The 21,831-nt window shown below is 38.5% G+C and overlaps 1 protein-coding gene across 22 annotated transcripts in view; it reads left to right on the top strand.

The window, feature by feature from the left end:
- Positions 1-21,831, top strand: part of DYM (dymeclin) — a 400,594-nt gene that overhangs the window by 351,552 nt on the left and 27,211 nt on the right. The gene's annotated exons all lie outside the window — the stretch shown is intronic.

Raw genomic sequence — 21,831 nt, forward strand, 5'->3', positions numbered from 1 at the left:
GGTGTAGAAGTTAAGTTCTGGAAGAAGGAATGAAGACACTGCTGGGAAGAACTAGTCAGGGAACGTTTAAGAGAAACCTGGACTTGACTTTCTCTGTCTTAAAGGGATGGTAAGGTTTCCATAAAGCTGGGATGAAAGAGAAATCCAGATGGGGAAATCTGTGTGTGAGTACAAGAGAAGGCCCAAGGCAAGTTCAGCTTAGTGTCCAACTGGAACAATAGGACTCCCCTAATTCTCTTTGCTGTATTAATGTGGCTTGTATTATTTAATGGTACAATAAAGTAATTAGTGGCTTTCAAACTCTTTAGACTGCCACCCCCAGCAAAAAATACATTTTACATCATGATACAATTCACACATTTATATACAACTGAAATGAAAGTTTCATAAAACAGTACTTACCTTCATTAAATGTGATGGGCTCCGACATTGCCTATTCTGTTTCTTTTTTTTAAATTGCTAGTCAGACCCATTAAATTGATTTAATGATCCACTATTATTTAGCAACTCAGAGAGTTTTAAAAATAATGTATCAAGGCTGGGCATGGTGGCTCACACCTGTAATCCCATCACTTTGGGAGCTGGAGGCGGGCAGATCACAAGGTCAGGAGTTCGAGACCAGCCTGACCAACGTGATGAAACCAAGATCGTGCCACTGCACTCCAGCCTAGGGGACAGAGTGAGACTCCATCTCAAAATAAATAAATAAATAAATATCAAATCACTGTTTTTCAAAGTGTGATCCTCACAGCAGCATCAGCATCCCCTAAGAACTTGCTAGGAATGGAGGTTCTCGGGCCCTACCCCAGACCTATGGAATTAGAATCTGTGGGGCTGGGGCAGTCAGTGCTTTAACATCAGCCCCTGTGTGAACTGATGCCTGCTCCAGTTTGAGAAGCACAGCACTAGATAATTGCTCTAAACACACCAGCCCTCTCCACTCTTAGAGCCTTGCCTGGATCACTCTCCCTGCTCCAGATATCCGCTGGCCTCATTCCTGCATCTCCTTCAAGTCTTTACTCTCGTGAACAAATGAAATCTCTCTTACTCTCGGGCATCATGCCTGCCCGACCTTCCAGTTAACATTTCTGCACTCCCAGTCCCCCAATCCTACTGTATGTTTTCTTTTTCTGCAGCATTGTCATCTAGCATACTGTATAATTATTTATTATTATCCTCCTAGATAATGTAAGCTCCAGGAGGCCAGGGGTCTTCATATTTTGTTCACTGGGGTATCTGAAATGTACCTGGCACATACTGGGCACTTTAATATTTGCTGAATGGGAGGGAGGGAGGAAATGAGAAAGAGAGGGATACCAACGAACAATGGGCCTGTTGACCATAAAATGCTGCTTCAAGAAAGCATTCTTTGAAGAACGGCTCTCCATAGACTCTTAAAAGGTCAGCTTTTATTCCAAAATATTATAAAGAAGCTCAGTTAAGACTGGAGGTCTTGCTCACTTTGTTGGAATAGTTGCTTTTTAAAAGTCTACATTATTCCACATTTATACATTCTTATAGCTACAAAACCCTACTGTGAAGACCTCTACTTTAGTAGTTCTCATCAATAAGCTAATTCCTATGTAAATTGGCCTTACTAAATTTTTAATAGTTTCTCAGGGGTTCTCTTCTTGACTGTCACCTGCAGTGATTTCATAGTTCAAGCAGAGTAAAATATTCTGATTTATGGTATTAGGATAAGTTTTTCAAGTGATCTCATTTTTTCCTATTTCTGAACCTTTCTCAGAGGGTGAAGAGCATGGAGGGCCTGTCAGGCTCTATGAGAGTCCAATAAAGAGCCACTGTTTGCTTTTTCTGGCTCATTCTCTCTACTTTCCCTGATCCATGTAGAGCATGTGTGTGTTCAGGGCCTGACAGAAAGTCGAGGAGACCGAGTGCCTGACACTGTCCACCAGCCCAACAGCAAAGCCTCTTCTTCAGACTAAATCTGCTGCTAGCTTATAGCTACTTCAATTGTACACATGACGTCATTTGACTTTTTTCTCCTGTTTTTATTTTTATCACTTTAGACTTTTAAAAAATCGTTTTCTCTTTCCTGAAATATTGTTACCTTTTTGCTGTGGGATGGGAGCTAGGAAGCATTCAGCATAAAGGGGATAGCTCTGTGCTGGGCTTCTATCCTCAAAGGAGAGATGACATTTCTGCCATTTCACCAGGCGCAAAATGATCTCTGCAGAATTCAACAATCACAGTGGCTCTCCCTCCCATTCTGACTCTCCTTGAGTTTCTTGTCTAATAAAGACAAAGATCAAGTCTTATAAGTTACTTCTGCCTCCCATGGAATAGTAAACACAGGCTCATAAATGGCTCCGGAAACTGCTAGAATAATGTAATACCTGATTCTTAGGACCATTTAATCCTCATATGAGAAATTTTATGTTATGAACTCCATGGTCTCACATGCACACGTGCACACACACACATTTGCAGGATGTTGCTACAGCTTTCCAAGTCACCAGTTCTACATATTGAGAAGCAAGCAAATGGGAAATCTTAGCCAAGGCCAGTCCCTCAGTTGAATCCCCCTAGAGTCATTTTGCAGGACAAGGACTACAGAAAGGCACAGTAGAACACCCATAATGTTGATACTAGAATCTCTTCTGTTTTGGGGTTATCTAAGAAGGAATCTGGTCACATTGATTCTCCCTCCATCAAAATGAGGATTTCCAGAGAATTCTCTTGACATCACCTGGAGCACTCTTTTCATATGCAGGTTCTGGATCCCACCTGAGATTCTAACCTGCTAGACTGGTGATGAACTCAGGAATTTGTCTGGTTAAACAGTTCTTTGAGAAGTGCTGATAACCTGCCAGATTTGGGAACCACTACTGTATGGACAAGTTTTCTTCAATTCCCTGCCCTCACAAAAACTAAGGAGATGATGGCTAGGATTCACAGTTGGCCTTGATAAGGTTGGAGCTGTTTTTTCCAACCTCCCTACAAAAGACAGTGAACTTCCACTTTGTGATCCTTAAAGTAGATTCCTTTAAAGTAGAACATATTTTATATGTAACCCAAATATAAGATGAGAATTACTTTAAAATGAGACAGAGTAGTAAAATTCCATTAATAAAGTCTGTGGCCTTTTAAATGTTGCATATGCTTTTCAGTCTGACATAAGTATCCCTCTTTTGACTCAACTTCCTTTTTCTTTGTTGTTTACTATTCAGTTAACATTAATTGAGCACTTGCTCTACACCAGGTGCTCTAGTAGGTATTTTTATATAGGTGATCTCATTTAGTCTCCCTAGCAATTCTATGAGGTGTAAGGATAATTTCCATTCTGCAAGTGAGGAAACTGAGGCTAAGGAGTTCATTGGAGCCAGGTGCAGTGACTCATACCTATAATCCCAGCAGTTTGAGAGGCTGAGGCAGGAGGATCACTTGAGCTCAGGAGTTTGAGACCAGCCTGGGAAACATAATGAGACCTCATCTCTACTAAAACTCCCTCCTAAAATATTAGCCAGGTGTGGTGGTGCACACCTGTAGTCCCAACGATTCAGGGGGCTAAGGCAGGAGGATGGCTGGGGCCCTGGAAATTGAGGCTGCAATGAGCCCTGATCCTACCACTGTACTCCACTCTGGGTGACAGACAAGATTATTTTAGTCCGTCTTATCTTTGAGCCATGAATTTCAGCTATTCCTTCTTTCAAGTCCTAAATTTTTGCTTCTTCTTAACCCATTTGCTTATTAGACCAATTTGTGTAACTGAAAGCATACATAATACACCAAATTAAGTCCTTGAGTTTGACAATATCTGTACTCGGTGTTGTAGAGTAACTTTTGAAATGTTTGAAAATTATGTCCACTGCTGCTTTATGGAGTACTGAAAGGCTGTTAGGCCTTTCTTTCTTTTTTTTTTTTTTTATTATTATACTTTAAGTTCTAGGGTACACGTGCACAACGTGCAGGTTTGTTACATATGTATACATGCGCCATGTTGGTGTGCTGCACCCATTAACTTGTCATTTACATTAGGTATATCTCCTAATGCTATCCCTCCCTCCACCCCCCACCCTACAACAGGCCCCGGTGTGTGATGTGAAATGGGGAAATGATTCCCTATTTAATAAATGGTGCTGGGAAAACTGGCTAGCTTTATGTAGAAAACTGAAACTGGATCCCTTCCTTACACCTTATACAAAAATTAATTCAAGATGGATTAAAGACTTAAATGTTAGACCTAAAACCATAAAAACCCTAGAAGAAAACCTAGGCAATACCATTCAGGACATAGGCATGGGCAAGGACTTCACATCTAAAACACAAAAAGCAATGGCAACAAAAGCCAAAATTGACAAATGGGATCTAATTAAACTAAAGAGCTTCTGCACAGCAAAAGAAACTACCATCAGAGTGAACAGGCAACCTACAGAATGGGAGAAAATTTTTGCAATCTACTCATCTGACAAAGGGCTAAAATCCAGAATCTACAACGAACTCAAACAAATTTACAAGAAAAAAACAACCCCATCAAAAAGCAGGCACAGGATATGAACAGATATTTCTCAAAAGAAGACATTTATGCAGCCAACAGATACATGCAAAAATGCTCATCATCACTGGCCATCAGAGAAATGCAAATCAAAACCGCAATGAGATACCATCTCACACCAGTTAGAATGGCCATCATTAAAAAGTCAGGAAACAACAGGTGCTGGAGAGGATGTGGAGAAATAGGAACACTTTTACACTGTTGTTGGGACTGTAAACTAATTCAACCATCGTGGAAGTCAGTGTGGCGATTTCTCAGGGATCTAGAACTAGAAATACCATTTAACCCAGCCATCCCATTACTGCGTATATACCCAAAGGATTATAAATCATGCTGCTATAAAGGCCTTTCTTGTACATAATGTTGAAATTGCAGTAAACATACAATGGCTTAATGTCATATTTACTTTCTGGCTAATCATTCTTGATAAACAGGCTAGCCCATGATATTCATTATAATGTCTTACATTATTTTTGTTTAATTAAATATATGGTAGATGTGTAAGCAGTTTATAAGCAGTTTTTTTCTTTGCAATGGATAAGCAAATTAAGCATAGTGTTTACTTTGTAATCCTAGAGTAGAAAAATTTAGTCTTTATTATTATTGCATCTTGAATGTAGTCATAAACTAAAACACTTAATTGAAAAGTGATAAATATCTAATTTTTTTGGTAGCAAAATAAATCTTGCCCAGTATTTTAGTTTGTTCAGGCTGCTATAACAAAATACCATAAACTGGGTAGTTTGTAAATAACAGAAATTTGTTTCTCAGAGTTCTGGAGACTGGGAAGTCTAAGATCAACATGTCAGCAGATTTAGTGTCTGGTAAGGGACTGCTTCCTGGTTTATAGATGGCCATCTTCCTGCTATATCTTCCATATGGCAGAAGGGGTAAGGGAGCTTTCTGGAGTCTATTTTTAGTTATTTATTTTTTTAATTTTTTTTTTTTTTTTTGACACTAGCTTCACTCTGTTACCCAGGCTAGAGTGCGGTGGCACAATCTCAGCTCATTGCAGCCTCCACCTCCTGGGTTCAAGCAATTCTCTTACCTCAGTCTCCCAAGTAGCTGGGATTACAGCTATGCACCACCATGCCTGGCTAATTTTTGTATTTTTAGTAGTGATGGGGTTTTCCCATGTTGGCCAGGCTGGTCTCGAACTCCTGACCTCAGGTGATCCGCCCACCTTAGCCTCCCAAAGTGCTGGGATTACAGAGCCACCGCGCCCAGCCCTGGAGTCTCTCTTTTGAGGGCACTAATCCCCTTCATGAGGCTCCACCTTCATGCCCTAATTATTTCCCCAAAGCCTCACCTCCAAATACTATCACACTGGAGATTAGGATTCCACATATTAACTTTAGGGGAACACATTCAGTCTATGGCACCTTGTTCTCCAGACCATGGTGCTGTGGTTTGAATGTCCCCTCCAAACTTATGTTGAGACTTAATTCCCCAGTGCGGCAGTATTGAGAGGTGGGGCCTTTAAAGTGTGATTAGATCATGAGGGCTCTGCTCTAGTGAATAGATTAATCCATTCATGAAGTAATGGCTAATGTATTAATGGGTATCATGGGAGGGGGACTTGTGGCTTTATAAGAGGAGAGAGGCCTGAGCTAGCACATTTAGCCCCCTCCCCATGTGATGCTCTGCACTGCCTTGGGACTCTGCAGAGGGTCTCCACCAGCAAGAACACCCTCACCAGATGCAGCCCAACCTGGGACTTGTAAGCCTCCATATCTGGAAGAAATTCCTTTCTTAAAATAATTACCAAGTTTCAGGTATTCTCTTGTAAGCAGCAGAAAATGGACTAGGACACATGGTTTCCAATGACTGCAGGACCCAAGTTCACAATGCAAGGGCAGCTCTGGAAAAGGCTGGCACTGTTCAGTAGAAAAGGAAACGTTAAGCTGTGTGATTTTTACCTTGATATCCCTGCTATTAGTTTTGATAGAATTTTCTTTGGTCAGAAATGTGTGATTCACAAACTAAAATTTCCTAAAAAGATAATCTAACTGTGGTGCTTAAAAAAATAGAACCAGTTGCCGGGAGCAGTGGCTCACGCCTGTAATCCCAGCACTTTGGGAGGCCAAGGCGGGTGGATCACATGGTCAGAAGTTCAAGAGCAGCCTGGCCAAGATGGTGAAACCCCAACTCTACTAAAAATACAAAAATTAGCCAGGCGTGGTGGCAGGTGCCTATGATCCCAGCTACTTGAGAGGCCGAGGCAGGAGAATCACTTGAACCCGGGCAGCAGAGGTTGCAGTGAGCTGAGATCACGCCACCATGCTCCAGCCTGGGTGACCGAGTGAGACTCCATCAAAAAAAAAAAAAAAAAAAATGGAACCAGTTGTCCTTATTCATCTGCCTCAATTTTGACTCTTCTGTTAGATTTGTCCAAATGTTGGACCAGTATTTCAGGGAACTTCCTAATCTCTGACTAATATAATGTCAGTTACTGGATTGCGAAAATCACTCCCAGCATGTTCTACTTGCCCCACTTGAAGAATATCCACTATTTTTAAAAACCCTAACATTAAAAAATGGTAAGTTGTAGACTATTTGTGTCTAGAAATGATCTTTGCACATCAAAGCATGTTTTTTCAAACAGAAATTACCCTATTAGGTTTAAAATATGAACTAGTTCACTTAAAGTCACCTTTTCTTTGGCATTAGATAAGTTAAACTTGAGATGGGTTTGGTATTAAATTATATTGTTGCTCACTAGTCTCACAGTGAGATTAGAAGGAACATATTTTATACCCAGTTTCGGAAGTTTAGTGAGTCATAAGAGTAATTCCCTGTTTTTGGTCATACATCGTATCTAGAACATGTCAAGGTCTCATCTACTAATAAAGCTACCCCCCTTCTTTTTTTTCAGTGTAAATTGAGAGATCATATATACAAATAAACTATAGATGTATACTGTAAAATAATAGTTACAAAGTAAGTATCCATACGATGGCTATTCATATCAAGAAATGGTCATTGCCAACAGCCCAGAAGTCCCAATATACCCTCTAGAAGTAAAAACTGTCCTGACTTTGGGGATAACTGTCATCATCTTCATAATTTTACCATCTGTGTGTATATTTCTAAACAATGTGGTTTCCAATTCTGACCTTTTCATAAATGGAACCATGAACTATATTTTCCTTTGCAACTTTCTTCTTTCACTCAACATTTTGTTGATGAGAGCCATTTATGTTGTTAGACAACATTTGTTCCTATCCACTGATGTATTAGTGTTACATTATATAAATGGCTCACAGTTTATCCATTCTATTGGTAGACATCTAGATTATTTCAAATTTTGAGCTATAAAGAGTTCCCCAAAATAAATGAAACAAAACTTGACAGAACTGAAAAGAAGTAGAGATAATTCAAAAATAATAGTTGGAGACTAATGCCCCAATACTAGAACAACTAGATAGAAAGACAGCAAGAATATAGATTTAAACAGCACAATCAACCAACATGATCTAACTAACATCTATAGAGCATTCTACCCAATGGCAGCAGAGTACATATTCTTTTCAAGTACACATGGAACACATTCCAGGATAGACCACGTGCTGGGTCACAAAACAAGTCTCAGATTTGAAAGGATTGAAATCAAACAGATATGTTTATTGACCACAGCATAATTAAATTAGAAATAAACAAAAGAAAGGTATTTGGAAGAGCTTCTAATATTTGGGAATTAAGCAGCATACTTTAAATAAGTCATAAGGAAAATTTAAAAACAGTTTGAACTAAATGAAAATAAAAATACAGCATATCAAAATTTGTGAGATGCGGCTCAAGTGGTGCTTACAGGAAAATTTGTAACTTTAAATCCTACGTTAGAATAAAAGAAACATCAGATAATCTAAGCTTCTACCTTAAGAAACTAAAAAGAAAAGCAAATTAAACCTCAAATAAGCAAAAGGGCAGAAATCATAAAGATCAGAGCACAAATCAATGAAGAGAAAACAGAAAACAATAGATAATATCAGTGAAACTAAAAGCTGATTCTTTGAAAAGATCAATAAAATGGATAAGACTTTACCTAGAATGAGCAAGAAAAAAAGAGGAGACACAGATTACCAAAGTGAAGAATGAAAAAAGGCCACCGTTATTGACCCTGTAGAAATTAAATATAAAGGAATACAATATTAGAAACAAATTGAAATGAACAAATTAAACTTTGTAGATGAAATGAGCAATTCTTAGAAATATACTAATTATCAAAACTGACTTAAAAAGAAATATAAAAACGGAATAGACCTACCACTATTTTTTTAATGAATTAGTAATTAAAATCTTCCCAAAAAGAAGAACACAGGCTCACATGTCTTCACTGGTAAATAGTTTTTGCAAAGAAATAATGTGAATCCTACACAGACTCTTTCAGAAACTAGAGTAAGAAAAAGGAATGCTACCCAACTCATTCAGGGAGGCCAGTATGACCTTGATAACAAAATCAGACAAAGACATCACAAGAAAAGAACAGACCAGTATCTCTCATGAACAGAGACACAAAAAAATCCTTTACAAAATATTAGCAAACTGACACCAGCAGTGTACAGAAAGGATTGTACACCATAACCAAGTCAGATTTATCCCAGGAATACAAAATTAGTTTAATATCCAAAACTGAAATAGTATAATATGCCATATTAGTAGAATAAAGGACAAACCACATGATCATTTTAATAGACCAACAATCAACAAAGCACAACCCACAGGCCAAATCCTGCCTGCCACCTATTTTTGAAAGTACAGTTTTCTTGGAACACAGCTACACCCACTTATTTATGTATTGTCTGTATCTCCTTTCACATGACAGTAGCAGAGTCAAGTAGTTGTGACAAAGCTCATATGGCTCACAAAGCCTAAAATGTTTATTCCTGGGATCTTTATAGAAAAAGTTTGCTGACCCCCACAATACACACAGACAAAACCTAACATCTGTTCATGATAAAAATTCTCACAAAACTGGGAATATAAGGTAAATTCCTCACCTGACAATGGGCACCTGGAAAAAACCTACAGCTAACGTCACACATAATGATGAAAGACTAAATTCTTTTTCCACTGATCAGGAACAAAGCAAGAATGTCGGCTCCCAGCACATGTATTCAGCATTGTGCTTGAGGCCCTAGAATAGCATACAACAAGATAAAGAAATCAAATGTATACAGGTTAAAAAATGAATAAGTAAAACTGTCTGTATTTGGCCAAGCACAATGGCTCACACCTGCAATCCCAACACTTTGGGAGGCTGAGGTGGGAGGATAGCTTAAGGCCAGGAGTTAGAGAACTCCTGAGCAACATAGCGAAACCACATCTTTATATTAAAAACAGCAACAACAACAACAAAAGCTATATTTGCAGGTGAAATTATCTGGTTTTTGGAAAATCATAAGGAGTCCATAGCACAACTAATAGAACCAATAAATGAGCTTCAAAAGTTGCTGGATAAAAGATCAGTGTACAAAAATCAATTGTGTTTCTTTATACTAAAAACAATGCTGTATGGACAGTGGTATTCTGTCAGTATTGAAATTGAACATACTCTTCTGTTCAATTTCAGATTCAAACTGCTACCCAAAATGTTTGTGTCAATTTATATTTCCATCAGAAGTATTTGAGGGTTCTTGTTTTTCCACATACTCAAAAAAGGATGTCATCCCTTTTACTTTTCAATCCAGTCAAAGTGTGTCAGTATCTGTGGTCCTATATATTCTTTATACTTTTCTGCTTCCTAGAATATTACCTCTTGCGTATGGAAATGCCTTCTAAAACAGGAAGTTATTCTGGCTTCTCAACTGCCTCTAGATAGACACCGGGGATTACCCCTTCACCTTCACCATCCCCTAAATATAGGTCTACCTTATCATTCTGTCTTTCACACTCGTGGCCATGCCAGTCTCATCAGCCTTCCACTCTTATCCGCACTGAACCATGTACTCTTGCCAGAGCATTACTTGCATTTTTCTACCTCTGTGCCCTTGGATATGCCACTTCCTGTCTTTCTTTGAAATTCTACCCATGTTTCAAAAAGCATTGCCAAAACCCTCTCTCCAAGTTCTTCTTTACCATTCTGTACTGTTTTTATCTCCTGCTACCTTGTGTATTAATACGTATGTATATACTTTAATCTCATTTCATTTTTAAGTTAATTCTTGTGTTTTCTATGTTTATGTCACCCCATAGCATCTTGACATAATACACTACCTTGTGCAGAATAGCTACTCGATAAATATTGCTGAATAAAGTAATGCAGCGTGGTTGAAAATTAGCTTGAGAATTAAGTTTTTGCTTCTAGGTATCAAGACCCTACCAGATAATACACCCTACAGAAAACAACTATAAAGTCTGAACATATAATACGAAACACAACTACCTGAAGATACTGGCGAATGAATAGAAGCAAACCATTTCAGGCTGTTTATGCTCATTTAGAGGAGAGGAAACAGGAAGCTATATACATACATTTCTATTTCCATGGCTTTTAGCCTGGGACCAAGTACAATCCATGTAGTTCGTGGCATGGTGGCAAGCACCTCACGTGGAAGACTCTTGATATTTCTGGCCTGGGAAATCACAGAAGAGAAACTGGGAAAGCATGAATGCTGAAGAGAGTAGAAGAATCCTAGAAGGGAAAGAGCTGGAAGGGAATTCCCAAACTGCCTGTCTACATCTCTGAATCATAGCAGCTTAGGTAGAAACCAAAACTGAACTAAGGCCAGCTCTGAAGATACAGAAGAGTGAGCAGATGCAGAGACTGTCATAAAGAGGGTGCATTCTTCACTTGGAGGATGGAAAATAACAAACCTACTTCCTGACACTTTCAGCCTTGGGCTGACTGCAGTGACAGCATCATACTGCACACAGAGCAGAGGTGGGGCACATGTAGAAAAGTAGCAGCGCCTTTCTGGCCTGAAAACCAGAAAAGAGAAGTTGAGAATCCATAAACTCTGAAAATAGTGGAGGAATCCCAGAAGTGAAGGAGTCAGAGAAAGGAATCCTTAAACTCTGCCAGTCCACATCTTTGACTAAACCTTGAACCACATATCTGCAGAACAAACTTTAAGCAGCCTGGCTAAAAACAAAAGATCAAAATACAGAGTTTTCAGTTCTAGCCCAGACAAGAATCTCTACAATGTAACATTAATATTATTCAGGATACAACCCAAAATGTCCCGACATCCACAGAATCAAGAAAATGGAACTCATTTTCTGTACACAACAATCAAGTTTTCTACCCCAAGACGAACCAGATGTTAGAACAACAAAGATTTTGAAGTAACTACTATGGCTTTCCTCATTTTTTTTCTTTGCATGAAACATGTTTTTAATGCATGAACATTCCAGCAGAGAAAGGAGATGTCTCAGCCGAGAAATAGAAACAATTAAAAAGGGCCAAATGGAAAAAAGACAGACAGTTGCAGATATGAGATGCTGACACCAAACAGAATAAACACAAAGAATCTCATGTCAAGGCATTTTAGCATCAAAGCTGTTGAAAGCCAATGACAAAAACCAAGAGAAAAACAACAAAGTATAACATAGTACCAAGTTCCCTTATGCGGGAACAACTCAGTTAACCTTGCACTTCTCATTAGAAGTCAGAGAGTCTCAAAGAGAATGGAACAATGCTAAAGGAAGTTCTTCAGGCTGAGCAAAAATGATGCCAGATGGAAACTCAGGCTTTCAGAAAGGAAAGAAAAATATTTACAAGAAGTAGTAAATATCTAAGTAAATACATAACATTCATATTTATATTTTTCATTCTCTTTGCCTTCTTCCCTCCCTCCCTTTCCTCCCTTCTTTCTCTTTAATTTTTAAATAAACTAAAATTCCTAAATGACATGGTGGCAAGCACCTCACATGGGAAACTCTTGATATTTCTGACTTAGAAAAGCACAGGAGAGAAGCTGGGAAAGCATAAATGCTGAAGAGAGTAGAAGAATCCCAGAAGGGAAAGAGCCAGAAGGGAATAAGCAAAATTATCACTTTGGCTTTTAAGATTTATAATCTGTGTGGATGTATATATAACAACTATAGTATATAGGAGAGGAGAGGAGGGATTTGGCCCTGTATGGTTGTGAGAGTTGTATAGTTTACATGAAGTAGTATATATATATATATATTTTTTTAATTTTTGTGGGTGCATAGGTATATATATTTATGGGGTACATGAGATGTTTTGATACAGGCATGCAGTGTGAAATAAGCACATCATGGAGAATGGGGTATCTATCTCCTTAAGCATTTATCCTTTGAGTTACAGATAATCCAGTTATTCTCTTTATTTTAAAATATGCAATTCAGTTATTACTGACTATGGTCACCCTAAGTAGTATATTATTATCTGTAAGTTGACTGAGAAAAGTTAAGAGTGTATATTGTAATCTCTAGGGCAACCACTGTAAAAGTAATAAAAAAATGAATAGCTCAAAAGCCAACAGAAAAATTAGAATTCTTAAAAACATTCAAATAATTTTTTCCCCAAAGCAGGAAAGGAGGAACAAAACAAGAGAGGATTTGAGTAGAAAGCAAAATATAATATTGGCAGACTCAAACCTAACCATACCAATAATTACATGGAATGTTAAAGGACCAAACACTCATTAAAAAGCAAGAATTGTCAGAATGGATAAAATAAGACCCAACTATATACTGTCTGCAAAGGACATGCTTTAACTATAAAAATACAGGTTGACTGCATAAGTGTCTTCTTTTGAGAAGTGTCTGTTCATGTCCTTCGCCTACTTTTTGATGGGGTTGTTTTTTTCTTGTAAATTTGTTTGAGTTCATTGTAGATTCTGGATATTAGCCCTTTGTCAGATGAGTAGGTTACGAAAATTTTCTCCCATTTTGTAGGTTGCCTGTTCACTCTGATGGTAGTTTCTTTTGCTGTGCAGAAGCTCTTTAGTTTAATTAGATCCCATTCGTCAATTTTGGCTTTTGTTGCCATTGCTTTTGGTGTTTTAGACATGAAGTCCTTGCCCATGCCTATGTCCTGAATGGTAATGCCTAGGTTTTCTTCTAGGGTTTTTATGGTTTTAGATCTAACATATAAGTCTTTAATCCATCTTGAATTAATTTTTGTGTAAGGTGTAAGGAAGGGATCCAGTTTCAGCTTTCTACATATGGCTAGCCAGTTTTCCCAGCACCATTTATTAAATAGGGAATCCTGTCCCCATTGCTTGTTTTTGTCAGGCTTGTCAAAGATCAGATAGTTGTAGATACACAGTGTTATTTCTGAGGGCTCTGTTCTGTTCCATTGATCTATGTCTCTGTTTTGGTACCAGTACCATGCTGTTTTGGTTACTGTAGCCTTGTAGTATAGTTTGAAGTCAGATAGCGTGATGCCTCCAACTTTGTTCTTTTGGGTTAGGATTGACTTGGCGATGCGGGCTCTTTTTTGGTTCCATATGAACTTTAGTTTTTTCCAATTCTGTGAAGAAAGTCATTGGTAGCTGGATGGGGATGGCATTGAATCTGTAAATTACCTTGGGCAGTATGGCCATTTTCATGATATTGATTCTTCCAACCCATGAGCATGGAACGTTCTTCCATTTGTTTGTATCCTCTTTTATTTCATTGAGCAGTGGTTTGTAGTTCTCCTTGAAGAGGTCCTTCACGTCCCTTGTAAGTTGGATTCCTAGGTATTTTATTCTCTTCAAAGCAATTGTGAATGGTAGTTCACCCATGATTTATGCAGTCAAAAAAAACATGCAAAAATGCTCATCATCACTGGCCATCAGAGAAATGCAAATCAAAACCACAATGAGATACCATCTCACACCAGTTAGAATGGCCATCATTAAAAAGTCAGGAAACAACAGGTGCTGGAGAGGATGTGGAGAAATAGGAACACTTTTACACTGTTGGTGGGACTGTAAACTAGTTCAACCATTATGGAAGTCAGTGTGGCGATTCCTCAGGGATCTAGAACTAGAAATACCATTTGACCCAGCCATCCCAATACTGGGTATATACCCAAAGGATTATAAATCATGCTGCTATAAAGACACATGCACACGTATGTTTATTGCGGCACTATTCACAATAGCAAAGACTTGAAACAAACCCAAATGTCCAACAACAATAGACTGGATTAAGAAAATGTGGCACATATACACCATGGAATACTATGCAGCCATAAAAAATGATGAGTTCATGTCCTTTGTAGGGACATGAATGAAACTGGAAATCATCATTCTCAGTAAACTATCGCAAGGACAAAAAACCAAACACCACATGTTCTCACTCATAGGTGGGAATTGAATAAAGAGAACACATGGACACAGGAAGGGGAACATCACACTCCAGGGACTGTTGTGGGGTGGGGGGAGGGGGGAGGGATAGCATTAGGAGATACACCTAATGCTAAATGATGAGTTAATGGGTGTAGCACACCAACATGGCACATGGATACATGTGTAACAAACCTGCACATTGTGCACATGTACCCTAAAACTTAAAGTACAATAATAAAAAAAAAAATACAGGTTGAAAGCAAATCAGAAAAAGAGGTACCATGCAAACAGTAAGCATAAAGTGGCTTTACTAATGTCACATAATACAGATTTCAAAACAAAACCAAAGGTGAATGGGGATACTTCGTAATGATCACAGGGACAATTTAACAGGAAGACATAACAGGCACAAATGTGCATGTGCCAATAGCAAAGTTTCAATATCATGAAACAAAAAGCTGACAGACAACTCCACTGTGTTGGAGACTTAACCCTCCCTCAGCAACTGGTAGAACATCTAGACCAGAAAAATTCACTGAAGACATAGAAAATCTGAAAAAGACTATCAACTACCTCACCTTGATTGATATTCCCAGAACATTTCACTGGACAGTGGCAGAAATTCACATTATTTTCAAATGTATGTAACACCCTTACCAAGATAAATCCTATTTTGAGCCATAGAACAGATCTCAATAAGTTTTAAAAATTAGAATTGTCAAAGTTAAATTGATGAAATCAATAAAGGCTAGAAAAGGCAAAATTGAGAGAGAAAGCAGATCTGTGGCTTCCTTGGGCCCAGGGGGACAGCACAGAAAATCATGTGCAAAGGGACAGGAAGGGGCTTTCTACTCTGCATCTTAATTGTGTGGTCACACAATTGTATACAAACGACGAAATTTATGAAATTGAACACTTAAAATTAGTAAATTTTATCTTGTGATCATCTCAAGAAGCAAAAAATAGGGGAACAGTCAGTTTTGTCATTTTCATCTAACAAATGCCAGAGTTCAATTTTAAAATGTAATTGGAGACCAGAAAAACATTGCCAAAAGGGAAAAACGTCCTTCTGTGAAGCTCCCATGTTGTGCAGGGCACCATATGTTTCACCACCTGAGATGAGCTAATTTATGGTTAGAGCGTTTAAAGAGTCCAGGTTTTTTGGAAAAAGGAGCTATATACAAGTTAAGCTTCTGAGGAAGACTTAAGAGCATTCTTTCTCCACATTCCTTCTTGCACAGCCCAGAACTAGTCTTGTAACAGAAGAAAAGCTATGAAAGAATCACCCTGAAAAACCAGACTTCTTTATGTGCAAGCAGAAGATTTTTCATCTAAGTATATTATCTGCTAAAAAGTGATCAGGGCTGACAGCAGCAGTCTGTTCTGTGGTATCCCCAGCCTCTCTATGGTGTTCCCAGGGAGAATTCTGGTAATAACGGATACCATATTTTTGCAGTACCTTCAAGGGTTGTTTTAAAGCAGGATGTACAATTCACCTCTTCCCAGGTGTCATCAGGATGTGAACATGCGGCACTTTATACTGTTATTACATTTTACATGATAACTCTTTATATAAAACGTAAAATGGCTCCAGAAAAATGATTTTATGTGGTACCTACTCTGAAAACCTAAACAAAATGGTGCTTGTTATTACATTGGTGTTGTGAATTACTTGAGCTATTACGATAGCATGTTTCACTAAAACATATTTCAGTAGTTTACTTTTGGCATAATATCTGCAGCATGGAGAGTGTCATCTCAAAGTAGAAAGGTATGGCATTTTTCTTAATGTGTCTTTCAGACTCAAAGTTTAAAACATCATAATATTTTTCCTGTGATTGCTACTTTTTTTATATTCATATATCTCTACACACACATACACATACAGAGACACACAGATACATACAGCGAAAGATTATTCCCCAAAATGAAAATATTTACTTTGAGCAATAAAATTAAGGGTGGGTTGGTTGGTTGATCAGTTTTGCTTTGCTTTTTTGAAATTTACTTTAATGTTGTTATGCTGCCTCTACAGTAACAGGGTGCCCCTGCTAACACATTTCTGACATTGCCCTATCAAAATGGAGGATAAACATTGCCACAGCCCCAAAGAAAGAAAATATGTGTTATCAAGCTTTTAAGTGTATGGGGTTTAAACTCTTCTCATGTTATATCAGATCTTTACTGTAAACTAGCCAGAATATTTCCCAGCAGAAAATAGTGTGTCTTCAACTGCAAAGAGCACTTCATAAAACTCGTTTCACTACAAAACAGAGTAAACAGTCTTTTGATCCCTTCTTCTTCCCCACCTCAAAAGTTAAACTGCCATTCCTCGTTTCCAAGACTCACAGTAGTAAATGTTTTGAATTTTCCGTGTTGGAAAAATTCTGACATGGCATTATCTACTACCCCCACCATCAAAATGAGGATGCGACTGTGTGTCTATAGTTGTACTTGTACCAGTGGCCATTTTCCCAAGCAAGGATCCAGAAATGTGTATTTCCTCCTGACCCTGCCATCGATTCTCTGTTTATCCTTCACTGAATCCTTCTTTCCCTACATTTCCTTGGCTCCATAAGGGACATATTGCCTCACTTTAATTAAAGATTCCTGAGTGACCCTGATCCTTGGATGAAAATCTGAAGAGAGGGATAAGGAATAATGAGATGGGAGTAGGGGAGTATCCCACAGCAGTATTCAGGAAACAAACCTTCAGCATTCAGGCTTTGTCTGTCCCCAACCAAGCCAGCACAACCTCCTCCTCAGGGGCTGCACACTCGGCCCTCAAATGGGATGATATTGGGACTCATGTTGATGGTCAGAAACCAGGAAGGAAGAGAACGCAACTGAAAGAGGGAATGTCCCTGGCTTCTCATCATCATAAGTACTTGAGGTCGTTAGGGTTATGGGTCCTCACTGATTGTCTAGCTGTAAAATCCATGCTGTCCGTCTCTGTCCAGCAAGGAGACAGAAGTGAAAGCTAGGTTCCTGGCCTCCTGATTCTGGGGTTGATAAGCATCAGAGGGGACGCCCAGCCTGTCTGCCTCCCCCATTGCTTATCAGCAGCCCCTTCCTCAGGACTCTGTGAGTCCATTGCATCCAGCCTTTTCCATAGTAGTCTCAACATCAGTGAACTTTTAAGCCTTCTCTGTCCTCTGTGCAACTCCCACCCACATCTGGCTTCTGAATTTGAGACGATCTGAAAGCAACCACATTCAAAAGAAAACAGAAAAACATTTTAGTTCTCTTGGAACTTATTGTATAAGAAACTCACGTGCTTTGCGGAATATTTACAAGTAACGGTTCTTCAGATTAATTAGAGGTCTCAGATCTGCTTTTGGCCGTTAAACTCAGTAGTCATTTGTAGCTCTGTTCTACAAAGCACTGATGAGTATCCTCCAAATAACTCAGTTTTCATGTTATGAAACAGACTAATTCTCGTACCACAGGTAATGAGCCCTATTTTTGAATCAAACTTTTTGATTTTTCCAGTTTGGCTTATTTTCTGAATTTAAAAGTACCATGCACAATTCTATGTAGACAATTAAAGTTTGAAATGGTTCCTAAGCACAATACAGTCATCTCTCTGTATCCATGGGAGATTGGTTCTAGGACCCCACCCCGCAAACACCCCCTATAGATACCAAAATCCACAGATGCTCAAGTCCATAATATAAAATAGTATATTTGCATATAACCTGTGTACATCCTCCTGTATACTTTAAATCATCTCTAGATTACTTACAATACCTAATATAATATAAATGCCATATAAATAGTTGTTATACTGTATCATTTAGGGATAATGGCAAGAAAAAACAGTCTGTAATGTTCAGTGCAGATGCAACTATCCTTGTTTTTTCCTTGGAATATTTTAAATCCATGGTTGGTTGAATCCAGGGATGCGAAACCTATGGATACAGAGAGCCGACTGTGTAAATTTAGTTTTGCTCTTTATTTATGAGCTGTGGAGGCCAAAAGAACCTAGCTGTTAAAGTGGTCATCTTTTCCAATTCATATGAGTGATCAGAATCACAACTCAGATAATTTTTAAATAACCTAGGAGACCCCCTTTCCCTTCCATCTTAACGTTTTGATACCAAATTATTTTACCTTAATAAAACAAGTTTAACACTGCCTCCCTATAGTGAATGCACAGACTTCTCTACTTATCCTGGGCCTGGACACAACCCAACTCAGTGTCACCAAGAATCTAAAATCGAAGTCAAAAAAAGAATGTGTCTTGTGGTTCCAAAACCATGGAAGAAGAAAAAATGGATTAAATGGTTAAAGAGGAAGCTTAGGGCTCATTGGCATTCCCCCATTCCTTGTTTTAGACGTGGTTATTATTGGTGGGTGGAATTAGCCTCGGCCTCTCTGTAGACCTCCAGCACGTCCTTGTTGCTGCTGTGACGTGGGTTTGCAGGATGAATTTAATCAGCTCCAGGCTTTCTTACTGCCAGGCCAAGTCTGCCAGCCTCTTGAAAGCTCACTTGTTTCAGATTTTGTTTTTTGGGTTTTCTAATTTTTTGTAATTGAGGGCCTGAAGCCATTATTTAAGACTTTTCCAAACTTCTCTTGCCTTCAAGTGTTCATTTGACTGTTTTATGGGGGTTGGGGGGAGGTGGTATTGTTTGTGTTTTCTAAGCAAACCCAAATTACATATTTTTTAATCTGTCGAGTTAACCTTTGACAAAAGTTTACTTGAATTCAGTAAACATATTTGTGCTTTGGCCAATTCTGAATTAACGTGAAAAGTGTTAAGATATTTTTAAATTTTTAGGCATAAATATAGCACATATAGAGTTATGAGAATTGCCTTTTAGTTTACTTAAACATAAAGATACTCATTTCAAGTTTAAAATGTAAATGATCTTGTGACGAATGAGGCTATTCACATTTCAGATGAACTTGTTTCAATACTTTGAGGCACTTTCTATTTGTCATAACTTCCCTGAGATTGAGTCACTATGTTTTACTGTTATTTATCCACGTATGTGTTCATTTTTATACATTACATTTTCCCAACTCTAAATCAAAACTGAATGCCGAGGGTATTTTGTTTTTGGTTGGACGAGGGGAGTTACATTTAAATGAGAAGACTATTAAACCTGCTCTTCTAAAATAATTTTAATAGGCATGTGTTTCCAGCTCTGCAGGTTAAAGAACCTAGTCTAATGGAAGGGGCACACGATAGCAATGTCCTTTCTTAAAGGGATACCACATGTTTGTGAAGCCCTCTCAGTTGTGCTTCAGCAAGAGCTCTAAATGGAGTCTGGCAGCTCTCCTGTTTGCACGGCGCTGTCTGTCTCAGCACTGATAAGCAAAGACAGGCTGGCTCCTTCAAGGAGCCTTTCATAAAGTCTCAGCTCTCAAATGTTCTGAAACTCACTGGTGGACTTTCCCCTGTGGACCATTCATTTATCAGGAAATGAAATTGGTTACAGGGTTTCTCACGTTGCCAAACCTCACTGACGAAATCTGGTTTCTTCCAAAGTTCAGGAAAAGCATTTACTCTTTTTTGCTGTTCACTACTTCTTGTCTTTGTGGGAACCACCGTCAATACAAGGGTTTGAGAACTCCACAGGGAAAAGGTTGGAGTGGGAGGTGGCCAGGGAGTGAGTCTGGGGGCTACTTTCATAGATATCAAATCCCATACCTTTAGAATGGGATTTTTTTTTACGTTGGCATCTTTATCTTTCAAACTACAGTGTCAGTTTCACAGGAGTGATTTTTTCCACTTCAAAAATGAAAGCCTTTAAACATGACACGAATCACCTTATTGGCAGCATAGCCTTGTAACTTAGACCAGAGATCATTGTTTAAACTTTGTGAAACTAGAAGGAACAAAAATAAAGAGAAACATGTAGTTGTATGGCACAAAGAATGTTTGGATAAGTGAAGGTTAAATTATTACAAAGTATGTAATCTAGTTCATATGTTTAAGGAACGGAACTAGGCTAAATTATCTAAAATATTCTGACATACTGAATCATTTCACTTTGTAAAACAAAATATGACTAGCAGGGCATTCTGTTGTAGGCCAGTCTGTTGAGTGCAGTGTGCAACCTCCTGTGTTTGGAATTAGCAGGCCCAGGAGTAAGGCGCAGCATGCATGTGGCAGTTATTATGGCTGTGGAAGTGGTTGCTAGCTAATTGATAGCAGTAGCAGTAGAAACAACCTTATTTAATTTTCAATAGTCCCTATGACAAGACGCTATACATGGGATCCTTTGTAGTCTTACCATTATTGTCCTTTTTCTCCCTGCCATTAAATATGTGATAGTTAATATATACACTTGATGATCTTAAGAAATGAATTCCTTTTACTCTTTTTTTCCCCCTTTGGAGCACCTTCACATTTGACTTCTAACCCTGATTATTTTAGGCCTCCAAGTAAGTAGTGATTTACTATCAGTGAGCCTGTTACCTTTGACTGTTGTAGCTCCGATTTGCTAAAAATGTACTTGTGGTCACAAAGCCACCTCTTAGCCTATGCTGGCTGGTGGCTTTGCTCATAATCTGAACCCCAAAGAGACACACGGGTTCCATAAAGGGAAAATGAATGAATCGTCTTCTCTGTTCATCACGGGGAGATAAGCTTTTGTGAACTTGAATTGCCTTCGGAGCATTGTGTCCATGGTTTCAATTGTATCACAGAATGTTACACAGACTGAAGTTAAGTGGTTACTTTTTGTCAAGGGTTATCTTATTTTTCTCCATTCAGTTTAACATGTGTACTGCAGAAGACAGTATTTTTGGAAATGAAGGCAGAGTCTTCCATTTGAAACGTGCATCAGAGGGATTTCGCTAATGAAAGCATTCAAATCATGTGCCTAGTTATTGTTTCTAGCAGCCTCTGCCGTTAAATAAATATCGGTCTTATCAAATTCATGCATTCAACATTTTTCCTGTTGATACAGGCATGAAAAATAAAAGCAGGTAGGCACTATAAAAGATTTGCCTTCATCTTTGGTGATCTGTATCCCAGCCCTAACCTACAGAAACTGAAAATGAAAAATCAGTGATTATTTTTGTCCTTTATAAATGGTCTGCACATTCCAC

This window comes from Symphalangus syndactylus, chromosome 1 (assembly GCF_028878055.3).
Source record: "Symphalangus syndactylus isolate Jambi chromosome 1, NHGRI_mSymSyn1-v2.1_pri, whole genome shotgun sequence".
In the NCBI taxonomy this organism is placed as follows: Eukaryota; Metazoa; Chordata; class Mammalia; order Primates; family Hylobatidae; genus Symphalangus; species Symphalangus syndactylus.